This window comes from Ahaetulla prasina, chromosome 1 (assembly GCF_028640845.1).
Source record: "Ahaetulla prasina isolate Xishuangbanna chromosome 1, ASM2864084v1, whole genome shotgun sequence".
Lineage (NCBI taxonomy): Eukaryota > Metazoa > Chordata > Lepidosauria > Squamata > Colubridae > Ahaetulla > Ahaetulla prasina.
Window position 1 is genome coordinate 174,885,436 of NC_080539.1, and position 14,334 is coordinate 174,899,769.

The 14,334-nt window shown below is 37.6% G+C and overlaps 1 long non-coding RNA gene across 1 annotated transcript in view; it reads right to left on the bottom strand.

Moving 5' to 3' along the window:
• Positions 1-14,334, bottom strand: part of LOC131197757 (uncharacterized) — a 94,636-nt gene that overhangs the window by 27,153 nt on the left and 53,149 nt on the right. The window lies entirely within an intron of this gene.

Below are 14,334 nucleotides of genomic sequence, written 5' to 3' on the forward strand. Positions count from 1 at the left end.
ATGTATGTATGTATATATGTATTTATGTATGTATGTATGTATGTATGTATGTATGTATGTATGTATGTATTTGTTTGTTTGTTTGTTTTTGTTTGTTTGTTTGTTTGTTTGTTTATTGATAATTTAACTCACAAGCAGGTGACTCCAGGCAGCTTATAATATTAAAAATCCACCATGTTAACAACCATAAAATGCCACCCCATATGCAGTGGTGTCCCTCAGTTCCCAGACTTTTCTACTCTGTTACTCTGAAATCTTCACTCAGGTAAGGTCCCCACCCCCATGGAGGGTTATAAATCAATAGAAATGGAACCCGCTTTTAAGCACCCTTGGGGTTCAATGCAAGATAGAACCTGTGTATCTCTGAACATTTTGGATGGAAGCCCACTCAAGAACAAGAGGTTTTGTATATATGGTGAACAATTACAAGATGATTCCAAATTTCATTCTGAGCAATACTTTGATGCAACTCAAAATGAAGGCTGTGGGAAGAAAGGTTGTGGATAGTGTAATTCTATCATTTAGTCACCAGATGACACTAAACCTAGCAATATCTCATTAAAATCATAGGATCCTATCTTAAAGAAATGATTAGATAGATAGATAGATAGATAGATAGATAGATAGATAGATAGATAGATAGATAGATAGATAGACAGGCAGGCAGGCAGGCAGGCAGGCAGGCAGGTAGGGGGAGGGGGAGAGAGAGAGAGAGAGGGAGGGAGGGAGAGAGGGAGGCCTTGTTTAAGAGGAGGGGGTACATTTCTTTCCAGTTTCCTGACAAGGGTAACCTGTAAATTTCAATGCATTTGTCCCATGATACTAATAAATATAATAATGATGCAATTCATGACTTGTGTGCCATGTTTAATCTTAAATTCTGAAATCATTATTTGACATGGTACCAATGTCTGCTTTGTTTTTCTTTTGAAAAATAGCAATCTTTGTCTCATTTTATTATCTATTTATTTACAGCGTCTTCCTAGTTATACTAGCAAGGAGCTATATAATACAAAGTCCTAACAGATTTATGGACTGGTTTTTTGCTTACTTTCCTCTCCTATTTGTCCCCACTCCACCTCTCAACTAAAGGAATTTAATCTATCTCTGTGCTGTTATTTGACCTTCCCTAGACTAGAGCAGCTGTAGAGTAGCTGTAGAGTGCTGTTTCTTTCATTATACCTTTGATGCAGAGGTGGTATTCAGCAGGTTCTGACCAGTTCTGGAGAACCGGTAGCGGAAATTTTGAGTAGTTCAGAGAACCGGTAAATAGCACCTCTGACTGGCTCTTCCCCCATCTACTCTCTGCCGCCTGAGTCCCAGCTGATTGGGAAGAAATGGGGATTTTGCCATAACCTTCCCCTGGAGTGGGGAGGGAATTGAGATTTTACAGTATCCTTCCCCTGCCATGCCCACCAAGCCATGCCTACAGAACGTGTAGTAAAAAATTTTGAATCCCGCCACTGCTTTGATGTGCCTAGTACACAAGGTCCCCCTCCTTCCTCAGTGTTCCAGTGTGAGAGAAGCTGAAGCCTACAGAGTTGTTATGGGGAGAAAGCTACTCGCAGATAGGCTGTTCCCTCACCTACAAGATTTCTTTTTTGGGTTCTTGGAGAGAGAAATCTAATATTGGCTGGACCTTCTGGCTAGAATCCCAAGCATCATAAAATTCTAGACACCAAGTCTATCACATCATTTTCTCCTATTTACTAGACTGCCTATCAAAATTTTTGAAAAAAACCAAAACCAAAACAAAACCTGTTGCCCTCTTCTATTCTGGCATGTTTAGGTAGATTGATGTGATAAATTACCACAGTTTCAGTTTTTAAAGCTGCATTGGACGGAATGACACATACACACAAACTCTGACATACACATAGCTTCCTTGCTTTTATTCCTGAAAGAGATTCAAATGCTACTTTCTAGTCATTGTTAATTATACTTTCAGCTGAATCTTTTTAAAATGAATTTCACACAGAGTTTAACATGGAAATGTTTACTAAACACTCTAAAAGTGGGGTTTTTTTACAAAAAAATCACAAGGTTTGCAGTTATGTTAAAATTAAAATCTCATGGTTCTTTCTCGGGAGTAAATCCTACAGGGTATAGTGGGCGTTACATTTGAGTAGACATGCCCAGGTTTGCATTGGAAGTCTCTGTTGACAGTGAACATCTTTTGTTTTCTAAAGACCATTCCTGTACAAATGCATTATTCTGTTACGCCAGACAGAGGAAGATATAGGCAATATGGACAGATGGACAGCAAGCTGCTACAAAGCCTGGAGCATTCAGCCTAGCCCAACGGGTTTTCCACGATCCTGTTCAGAGCCTTAAGAATTCAGTCAACTGCTCATGACTTATTTTTAGCAGCTTCCTTCTTTCTCTTTCTTCTCTGGTTCAAACTGTTTGCTACTCCTTGCACATCTCCACCAAGTATCATTTGCAAAGGATGATCAACAGAAACAAACCTCCTAGAAATATGAACACCTCTACACCCAGCATTTCTTAACTGAATATAGTTTCCTATTAATCCAGAGTAAAAATTTAAGGTGGTTCCTAATTACAGTATGAATGTTATATAATAATGAAGATTTTTAAATAAAATACAGAATAGTGTAGGTTTCTTGGGTTCCTTGAAACACTGTTAAAAGTTTCCCGAACACTAAAAATGATATCCTAGCAAACCAAAACATTTCTGTTTTAAGTATTAAGATCAATATACAATGTTAATATAATATAGAATTGCAGACACATTTTAGTTTAATTTGTTCTAGGCATCAGCTTAATGATCTCCACTTAGGAATCCCCATTTTATATATATGGACTACATTCATACGCTTAGTCTTCATTCTGCTTCTGTAAAATGGGCATAGTCACTAGGTACTAGCAATAGGCGTGAGCTTAAATGGACTCCAGAGGACAGTAGAGGATAAGAAGGCCTGGAGGAACATTGTCCATGGGGTCACGATGAGTCAGACATGAATTCGCAACTAACAACAACAAAAAATGGGCATAATTGTTACCTATGAACAATCATAGGAAAATGTTGCATATTATGGACTGTTTCATTTAATTCACTGTAGCTGAGCCCCTTGTACATGTACTTACAAGGGTACTAACAGAACCATTTTATGCATGTTTACTCAGAGGTGAATCCTACTCAATCCTACACAATTAAACCCTACTCCTTTATCACAGAGAAAGACGGTAATTTGCTCTTAATAACTTGGACTCTGGTACAAAAATATTCAATTCAAAGAAACTAGGGTGGGCAGGAAGAAATATGCAAACTAAGCATGGTGCTAATCCTTCAATAAAAATAAGAGTGTTGCTTTATACTAATAGTGTTTTGTCTTCTATCTGGAATAGTGCAGTTACCCTGTAACTTTGGCAGAAAGATTTCAGAAACAGGCTAAAAAGCACATATAGCAGCTGTGGTAATATTATTAACCACGTATTATTTACTGTGCTTTAGGAGTTCAAGGACATATATGGTTTTCTTTCTTCATTATATGTATTAATTCTCTCAATAAAGTTATGCAGTAAGATATCTGACACATACTTAGTGCACATATTTCACCAAGTCATGGCTTGTTTAATCAGGGTTTATTTATTCAGTCACTGTAGGCTGGGTAATACCATACTATTCTGCAAATTGCATTGGCTGGAGATATTGTATCTAGATTGCAAAAAGTGGAACAAGGTCAGAATAAGCCAATAAACACAGAAAGCTCTAACTCTTTGCTCCCACTTCTGATGATCTTGATTTTTCCATCCCAGATACTAACCTCAGTTAAAGTCAAATAAATTGCCTTTGGCCTAGAACTTCCTTTCTTCTTAAAGCAATCTTTATGAACAATAATACTAATAATCTATAGGAATTTTTTAAACCAGGTGATGTTGATAATCATGCAGCTTCTCTCTCTCTCTCTCCTTTCTTTTCCTATTAACTGTGAAGTAATATATCACTGTATCTTTTTTGAGGTTGAATAAAAAAAGCTAAGAATATTCCATTTATATCCTCCTTTAATGGCATAGCCATAGAAAAATGAGTGGGTAAAGAAATACATTAAAATGTGGTTTTGATAAAATGGTTAGTCTGTGTGTGTGTGTGTATGTGTGTGTGTGTAGGGACATACCTAGCAGTTATAAGAGGTTTAAAAGGTAAGGGCTGGTTTTGGTATTTTGCATTAGAAATCCAGTCATTTGGGAATTGCCTGGCCACTCCAGGGACTGGTAATTGGATACAGACCCTTTCACCTCTAGGTCACAGGTTAGGGTTTGTTACAGGTCAGCTGTGCCTGAAAGTTGTTATCATGTGACAGATGTTCCAAGGCCTATGAGAAACAAGGTAGTTGTCTCTGTTCATTTCCTAGTTAGCAGGTGTCTCTATTATAGAGCTGAACCGATTTGAGGGGGTGATAATGCAAAGTCTTTGGTGGCTAAAGAAGGAGGTCTGCTAGTTACAGAGGGCAAAACACAGCTTGTAGTTTGTGTGATGGTGGATTGCTCAATTAATGACAGTATGAAACATGGAAAATGTAAGGCTATATTTTCAAATTGAGAATATTATAATATGTAACAACAGAGTTGGAAGGGACCTTGGAGGCCTTCTAGTCCAACCCCCTGCCCAGGCAGGAAACCCTACACCATCTCAGTCAGATGGTTATCCAACATTTGCTTAAAAATTTCCAGTGTTGGGGCATTCACAACTTCTGCAGGCAAGTCGTTCCACTTATTAATTGTTCTAACTGTCAGGAAATTTCTCCTTAGTTCTAAGTTGCTTCTTTCCTTGATCAGTTTCCACCCATTGCTTCTTGTTCTACCCTCAGGTGCTTTGGAGAACAGCCCGACTCCCTCTTCTTTGTGGCAACCCCTGAGATATTGGAACACTGCTATCATGTCTCCCCTAGTCCTTCTTTTTATTAAACTAGACATACCCAGTTCCTGCAACCGTTCTTCATATGTTTTAGCCTCCAGTCCCCTAATCATCTTTGTTGCTCTTCTCTGCACTCTTTCTAGAGTCTCAACATCTTTTTTACATCGTGGCGACCAAAACTGGATGCAATATTCCAAGTGTGGCCTTACCAAGGCATTATAAAGTGGCACTAACACTTCACGTGATCTTGATTCTATCCCTCTGTTTATGCAGCCCAGAACTGTGTTGGCTTTTTTAGCAGCTGCTGCACACTGCTGGCTCATATCTAAATGGTTATCCACTAGGACTCCAAGATCCCTCTCACAGGTACTACTATTGAGCAAGGTACCACATATACGGTACCTGTGCATTTTGGTTTTTTTTGCCTAAATGTAGAACCTTACTTTTTTCACTGTTGAATTTCATTTTGTTAGATAGCGCCCAATGTTCAAGTCTGTCAAGATCTTTCTGTAACTTGAGCCTATCTTCTGGAGTGTTGGCTATTCCTGCCAGCTTGGTGTCATCTGCAAATTTGATGAGTTCCCCATCTATCCCCTCGTCCAAGTCATTGATGAAGATGTTGAAGAGTACTGGGCCTAAAACAGAGCCTTGGGATACTCCACTGCATACTTCCTTCCGTGTGGATGTAGTTCCGTTGAGGACTACACGTTGAGTGCGGTTGGTCAGCCGGTTATGAATCCATCTGGTGGTGGTGCTGTCTGACCCACATTTTTCTACTTTATCTAGTAGTAGATTATGGTCTACTTTATCAAATGCTTTACTGAAGTCCAAGTAAATTATATCGACAGCATTCCTCTGGTCTACTAATTTTGTCATATTGTCCTAGAAAGTTATTACTCTCTATTACAAAGCCAGTTAATAGGCATTGGGAATCTAGAATATTTATACATTCAGACAAGAAACAAAAGCTGAAATAAGTAAGAACTACTCTGATTTTATTTGCCACTGTCTCTAGATGGTGTACTACACTTATATGAGGCATAATTATTAGAATTTTTCTCTTTAGATGCAGCCCAGTTTAAAACTGCTGGGCATGTTTTGTAATACCTGACTTTGTAACAGTCTTATAAGAATTCCCTCCTGGAGTAAGAGTAAATTGTTGTACATTTTTGAAAACGGCACATATCTGTATACATTCAAAAGTCACCAACAGTCAAGCTGTAATAGAAGACATCCTGTTTTATTAGCCTGAGGTTTCTTTGTTGTTAGTTATTTTATGAGTAGTGTTTTGTTACATTTAATTTATTCCAGCTACAATCCAATGTCGAATCGAAAAGAAAGCAAACAATAATTTAAAAGAAAACTCTGATGACTAAAGAAAAACAGAAGAAAAAAAGAAAAGAAAAGACCAGAGAGGAAATAAAGTAATAGCTGAAGTGTAAATCTCAATCTATTTTTCCAAAAATGTGCCATGATATTAACTAGACTAAGGATTGCATCACATCCCTTAATCATTTTATGCCATTAATACTTTTTCTGATTCTTGGAACATCCAGTTTACTCACCTGACTTTATGAAGACAGCTTCGTTTTTCTAATTTAGCTTAATAATAGATTCATCCTATTCTTCCAAAGTAGGATGACATATGCCTTTGCAAAACTTTCCCAAGACAAAAAACCAAGAAAAGGCACTCAACCTTTATTCAATCCTCTCCCAAAATATATCTGTCCTGAAAATATATCTGAATTCCTAAAGTCTCAAAAGTATCTATTAGAAACTAGTTATATTTAAATTGAACACTCCTGTTGAGTTTTGAAATATGTGATCCTGGTCATCTAACTTTCCACAGTAAGTGATTTTCTAAATCATGTTAAATTTGTTAATCCAGAAATAGAACAACCGTTAAACAGAATATCTTCTTGAATATCTTCTTCAGAGCCATTTGATACATTCATCCTTTTCTAAGAACAATTGATGATATCTATGAATGGAGGTATCTTGTTGGGACATATGGTATGTATCTGCTAATATTAGTGGAAAAGTGGTAACCCCCACTGTCTTAATCCTTATTAACCCCAACAAGAGAAAATGAACAATTTTCATTCTAAGGTCATTCTAAGACCTAATCTAGGTCTTCTCCTTATCAAACTCTGAATCTTCCCACCTTTTCTTCCTCTTAATGTATACAAGTGTATCTCTTCCTTTTCTTAGGGCCTGTTAAGGTATATCTAGCTATGTATATCCAGTTTGTATCCATCACCCATTTTGTTTGATGCTTAGCACGTTAAGACTGAATTGTAGCTGGAAAAGGTGATGCATTATGCAGTCCACAGGACTAAAATGAACCAAGTGAAAGAAAGTTTAGTTCTTGTTCATATGGGAGATGTCTGGCTGGTCTATATTACTGGCAGGGAAAAATATGTACCTGCTGACAGCAGGTCAAAGCATACAGCCCTGCCACCTGTGGAGGTATCCAGTCAAAAGGTTTTGAAGTATTTGACCAAGAATGAATCATTGCCCTATTTTATATCAAATCTTTGGAATTGTAAGTTGTGGCCTAACAACACACAATTTTTCCTTGAACCACACTGATATTGGTGCAATGAATCTACATGCAGAGGGGGAAAAAATCTGCTTTGAGCTACTTGCTCTGCTAAAAGGGATGAGTAGGTCAGCAAATGCAAGGAAAGTTCTAACATGTCTTTCTGATTATCTCAAAAAAGCAACATTAATTGGTTTCTTTGCTAATTTTGGACTCAAGACAATGTTTTAATTTAAAATTAGTCCATTGTTCCTAATGGGAGAAACAATAATGGTAGAGGGGCTATAAAACAACTAAAATCTGCCAAACCTGGAATAAAATATAAGGAAGAATTGCTTGTTATACAACTACATTAAATTTGTTTATTAGCTCTAATGCTGAACAATTTGCTGGTGCTAAGATTTTTCAGTCACCGTGAGAGAGAAGATGAGGGAGGCGGTTCACTTTCATTTGCATTCTTGATCCCTGCTGCTCAGTTTATAGCACTGATGCTATTCATACAGTCTTTGCAATATTAATTTTTAATTTATGGTGCTCATTAGGAGACATTTAAAGCAGAACAATTATCATTTATCTTGATATATTATTTACTAAGGCTTGCTGTCACGGTTAGGGACTTGTGATTAGTAGGAGGAGAATTGAAAGAAAAAGAAAAGAAAAGAAAAGAAAAGAAAGAAAGAAAGAAAGAAAGAAAGAAAGACCCCAAAGGATCCTAGATAGAAGGAATTATAGTTTAAATCTTAAATTGTCATAACCTAGGGTTTGAAGTTCTGATGGTGGGATGGTATTAATGTAGGCCACTGCTTCATCAATTATTTACCTACTGACATTACTCATCACTTATTGTGTTTTTATTTTTCTCAAGCATAGATTATTTGTATTTTTTTTAAAAAATATCCAATACATTCCACATATTTACACAGTTTCAGCAACATTCCTTTTGGAAATGTATCTGTTCTAAAGAATCTTGGCTTTTATCCAAATGTGGAAAGAATCAAGAATTAAAATCAAAGAATCATTGATGTCTGTCTATATCCTTCAATCAAAAGACTGACATTATTTCTAGGTAAGGTTAAGCCCATTTTCTGAAATTTGAATTATCTTCCAATCTCAAAATCTAGAATAGAATAGAATAGAATAGAATAGAATAGAATAGAATAGAATAGAATAGAATAGAATAGAATTTTTTTATTGGCCAAATGTGATTGGACACACAAGGAATTTGTCTTGGTGCATATGCTCTCAGTGTACATAAAAGAAAAGATACGTTCATCAAGGTACAACATTTACAACACAAATGATGGTCAATATATCAATATAAATCATAAGGATTGCCAGCAACAAAGTTACAGTCATACAGTCATAAGTGGAAAGAGATTGGTGATGGGAACTATGAGACGATTAATAGTAGTGCAGATTCAGTAAATAGTCTGACAGTGTTGATGGAATTATTTGTTTAGCAGAGTGATAGCGTTCAAGAAAAAACTGTTCTTGTGTCTAGTTGTTCTGGTGTGCAGTGCTCTATAGCGTCGTTTCGATGGTAGGAGTTGAAACAGTTTATGTCCAGGATGCGAGGGATCTGCAAATATTTTCACGGCCCTCTTCTTGATTCATGCAGTATACAGGTCCTCAGTGGAAGGCAGGTTGGTAGCAATTATTTTTTCTGCAGTTCTAATTATCCTCTGAAGTCTGTGTTTTTCTTGTTGGGTTGCAGAACCAAACCAGACAATTATAGAGGTGCAAATGGCAGACTCAATAATTCCTCTGTAGAATTGGATCAATAGCTCCTTGGGCAGTTTGAGCTTATTGAGTTGGCGCAGAAAGAACATTCTTTGTTGTCCTTTTTTGATGATGTTTTTGAGGTTAGCTTTCCATTTTAGATCTTGCGATGTGATAGAACCTAGAAATTTGAAGATTTCTACTGTTGATACTGTGTTGTCTAGTATTGTGAGAGGTGGAAGTATGGAAGGGTTTCTCCTAAAGTCTACCACCATTTCTACGGTTTTGAGTGTGTTCAGTTCCAGATTGTTTTGGTTGCACCACAAGGCTAGTCGTTCGACCTCTCGTCTATATGCGGATTCGTCATTGTCTCGAATGAGACCAATCACTGTTGTGTCATCTGCGAACTTCAGTAGCTTGACAGATGGATCGTTGGAGATGCAGTCATTGGTATACAGAGAGAAGAGAAGTGGGGAGAGCACACAGCCTTGGGGGGCCCCTGTGCTAATTGTACAGGTATTTGATGTGATCTTGCTTAGCTTCACCTGCTGCTTCCTGTTTGTTAGGAAGCTTGTGATCCACTTACGAGTCTGTTCCGGTACCTGTAGCTGGTTTAGCTTAGTCAGAAGAGTGTCTATTATTTAAATATTTATATTAAAGTCTTCTGGTGTATGTAAACCTTGAGTTGCTCTGCAGAAATAAATTATACCAATATGATGAAAATCCACTTCTTCCAATGGGTATGAGCTATTTTTGAAATTAGAAGAGAGACGTATTAGTGAAGCAAGCACTTTCCTCTTCTTCCGGGAGTTGGATCTGCAAATCTTAAAGAAGGAATCAAGTAGTACATAGTGCCTACAGATACCAGCATGGTTCTAGATCAACTGGCTGGGGAATTCTGAGAGTTGAAGTCCACACAACTTCAACTGGCCAAGTTTGAGAAACACTGTTCTAGGAATTTCTTTTGGTGCCCTCTAAACTTTGTGCTTTTTTCAGGAGCTGCATCACATGGCCCCAAAATCCAAATGTTTCCCATTCCCTCCCCCAACTCTGTTTTCCCCATCCTTGCCTTAAAAGAAGAGAAAACTGTATAATCATATTCTGGGATCTATCTCAGCTATACAAACAGTTCTGGTCTGAATAAGAGAAGAGGAGGAAATGCCCAATTTAGAAATAGATTTTCCCCAAATTTTGTCATACCCACTATCAACCCCCTCTCGTTACTTTCATTTCAATTAGAGTAATTCTATGCTTTCCATATAGGGACTGATACCTGAATGTGATTACATAAGACTGTAAACTTACTACCATAATTTCAGATTGGTAACAAGTAATTCACACGACTCTTAAAAGATGAATTACCCACAGAGAGAAATTGAGTCTGGGTGTTTCTGAAAGACAACCATTCCATTCCTCCTAACTGGGACTTACAAGCAAGTGAATCAAGAATCAGGGGCCCTCAAAAAGCTTCAGGAAATTTGGTTATGTAACTAATCCACATCTGTTAGATAACACTCATATAGATATGGGCAGAAATGGCAACTGAATCTTTCCCAGGAGTTGATCAAGAAACTCATCTTTTGATTCTGCCATTGGCATTCTTAATCTTCCTTATGATATCTCTGACTTAATTTCATTTGAGAATTCCCATGAGGGCAAACACCCAATTAACCAAAACAGCAGATTGTGCAGCAAACTGCAATAATACCAAAATGAGACCTGCTCCCAGGATCCTTATTACGCAAATGCCTCCATTATTTATTTATTTATTTTAGTTTGTCAAACATGTATGAGATAACAGATATAAGTATAAACATGGATATGAACACAGGAAATGGGTACAAATAAATGGGGATAGTAGGACAAGGATGGTAGGCATGCTGGTATGCTTATGCACACCCCTTACCGACCTCTTAGGAATCAGGTGAGGTCCACAGTAGACAGTCTAAGGTTAAAGTTATGGGGGCTTTTGGATGAAACCACAGAGTCAGGTAGTGCATTCCAGGCATTGACCACTCTGTTGCTGAAGTCGTATTTTCTGCAATTGAGTTTGGAGCGGTTTACCTTGAGTTTGTATCTATTATTTGCTCATGTATTATTGCGGTTGAAGCTGAAGTAATCATTGACAGGTAGACGTTGTAGCAGATAATTTTGTATACCATGCTTAGGTCAGACCAAAGATCTACTCATATCCTGGTACATGCAATAGATTTGTAAGCCACAAGCTTTGTGTGTTGACGTTATCATATGCCCTCTCTTCTTGTTTTTTGGGCAGACTCTCGGGGTAGTAAATATCTTCAAGGTACACAGCAGGGTACCTTACCTTTACTACTGGTTCACAATGGAATTACGCATTCACAAATCGCCTATGATGACATCCAGTCAGTGTGTGGAGCCTCCCACCGGTTTTACTACCGGTTCTATAGAATCGGTCTGAACCAGAGGCAACCTACCACTGGTACACAACTTACGAACCTGATACTGGAAAGTACTGGAGATAAACCAAGTGATTTAACCTAAAGTCAGAATTCCAAGGTGTCCCCATCTTTTTTCGTGGTCAATAGGCACATAAGAAACTTCGAGAGTATGTCATAAGCATTCTCACAAAAAGGTGGTCCTGGTGGGTGTCACAAGAAGATAAATAAAACTATAGATGACTTCTCTCTCTCTCTCTCTCTCTCTCTCCCTCCCCCCCCTTTCTCTCTCGCGCACACTTTAATAGGGATCTTGAATGAGATCACACAATGACTCTGTTGTAGGCATAGCACAGGCTATGGAAATGCTGTTACAAAGTGGGATAAAGTATAACAGATCACATTCCATTAATCTCTCTAGAGTATCCATAATTTTTATGCATAAATGAATGAATGAATGGAGGAGAGGTCTAAAAATGCTACAAACTGAGAAGGACACATTGTAGATTGAATGCAGTGCTCTTCAAAATTCACTTGGTTGATTTCTGTAATCTCAGTTAAATATGACAGTATTCAGCTGGAAATGTAAGCAGCTGCCAGTTTTGAACAAGTCCAAAGACATTCTGTGAATTGTGATTCTCCACTTCAGCAGGCATATTATGCTTTTTTTTTTTTATGGGATCTGAATCTGCAGTGGCCTTGCCAATAAAATTTCCTTACTTGTTTAATAAACTAGGATTACTTTTTTTTCTTTTCAAAACTGTGCTGCAGGAGCAATACACAAATCTATGTCTAGGCAGAATATAAATAAAGGTTGTTCACTTCCTAATCATATTGTATCAGAATGTTATTACAAACAAAAAGGGAAACATGAACAATCATCAGAAACATTTTGCATTAAATGTTATTTGGTTAAATGCTCTGGCACCTAGTTAGTTAAAACATACAGAAATTTAATAGTTTAAGAATCCATGGAAATTTAATTAAAGAAGCACATTATCTAAGCTATAAATGCCTCTATACATTGCCCTGCAAATAGTTTTCTTTTAAATTTATTTAATCTGTTTATGTTTGTATGTACGTGCACATGTGTGTTTATGAATGGGTTATGAATTATGATCCAAAAAAGTTATCTGAAAATGTAGCATCTGAGAAACAGGTCTATTTGACTTTGTAGATTTTTTTTTTTTAAAAAAATAAACATTTCTAACATCATGTTTGGTAAGAAACATTTCACTGTGTATCAGGCGCTCAGTTTAATTCCTGCAGAATTTAATCTAGTTTAGTCTACCCTTGCGTAGAATAATCAAATTGACTATGAACTGACTGAATTATTCTTATAGCATCTGGAAGAACAAACAGATTTTCCCCCTGTTAACGTTGCTATTAGGTTACCAATATATATATTTTTTCTAAAGCAAATCAGCGGTTTGATCATCATTGTAATTTGCAACTACAGCAAATTAAAGCAAATTCCAGCACCAGCTCAAGAAGATGTCCTACATTACATTCCTCCTATGTTCAAGTCACTTGACTATCATATGTATATCTATACGTTCTGTAATAATGAGAGAACTTGAAACTAGGGAAAAAGAAAAAAAGAAGATGCATATTTGTTGGTGGCAAGTTCACACTTACTGTGAACTTATTCTTACTGATGAACTACGGTGGCGCAGTGGTTAGAATGCAGTACTGCAGGCTACTTCTGCTGCCTGCCGGCTGCCTGCAATTTGGCAGTTCAAATCTCACCAGGCACGAGGTTGACTCAGCCTTCCATCCTTCCAAAGTGGGTAAAATGTGGGCCCAGATTGTTGGGGGCAATATGCTGACTCTGTAAACTGCTTAGAGTGGGCTGTAAAGCACTGTAAAGAGGTATATAAGTCTAAGTGCTATTGCTATTGCTACTGGTATCTGAAGGCTTTCTGATTATGTGATAGGTCTCTACTAATAAGCAGGTCTTTGACAAGGCATCACCATTTTTTTTGCTGTCTAATTTTTCCTGTGGTCAGTGTTTGTGCCAGTTGACAGACATATGTTGCAGTGATATCTGTGCCTCGACAAGTGACCATTTCTGAAATACATCATAATTTGATTGTGCTTTTCGTCCCTCTGCCCAATAAGGAAATTGTCAACATCTGACATGCTTGCCTTTTGTTATTGTTATCATTGCTAGCATGCCATTTTTCCTCCTTTTATACCAGTTTCAAGGAATACATTCGATGCTGGGTTAGGTGGTAATGAATACATTGATAAACACATATCCTGCCAAGACTTAGCATTAAGGACTAGTCTCTTCATCTATAGAAGGTCTTCTTTTGATTTTTGCTGAAAGGTTCCTTTACTTTTACTCTATTTTTGGGGGGAGGAGGAAATGGGGTTTTTCTGGTTAATAATCAACTTTGTCCTTTCTCTTGCCCCTCCCGTTCTTGCTCCTCCTTTAATATTTTTTCCTTCATTTGTTCCTCTGCTTACTGGTTGTAGCTTCTTTTCCCTCGAGTCTCAGGTTAGAAGTTTTCCCTTTTGTGGAGCCATGACAGGTGCCTAATTGAATGATGAATGTCCCTTTATTACTCTGTAATTGAACTGCCAGCTTTTTGATTGGTTTGTATAGATGGTCTGCTCCTCGTCAAGCACTGTAGGGGGTTTGGTTGCTGGCAGCCTGGCCCATACTCCATCTGTCTAATCACATCTCTCCCACACTGGCTTTGGCAGAGGAAGAGGGTAGGATTGGAGGAGGAAGTTCTGGGGGGAAGAAAGTCATGCAAGATTATGCAAATACG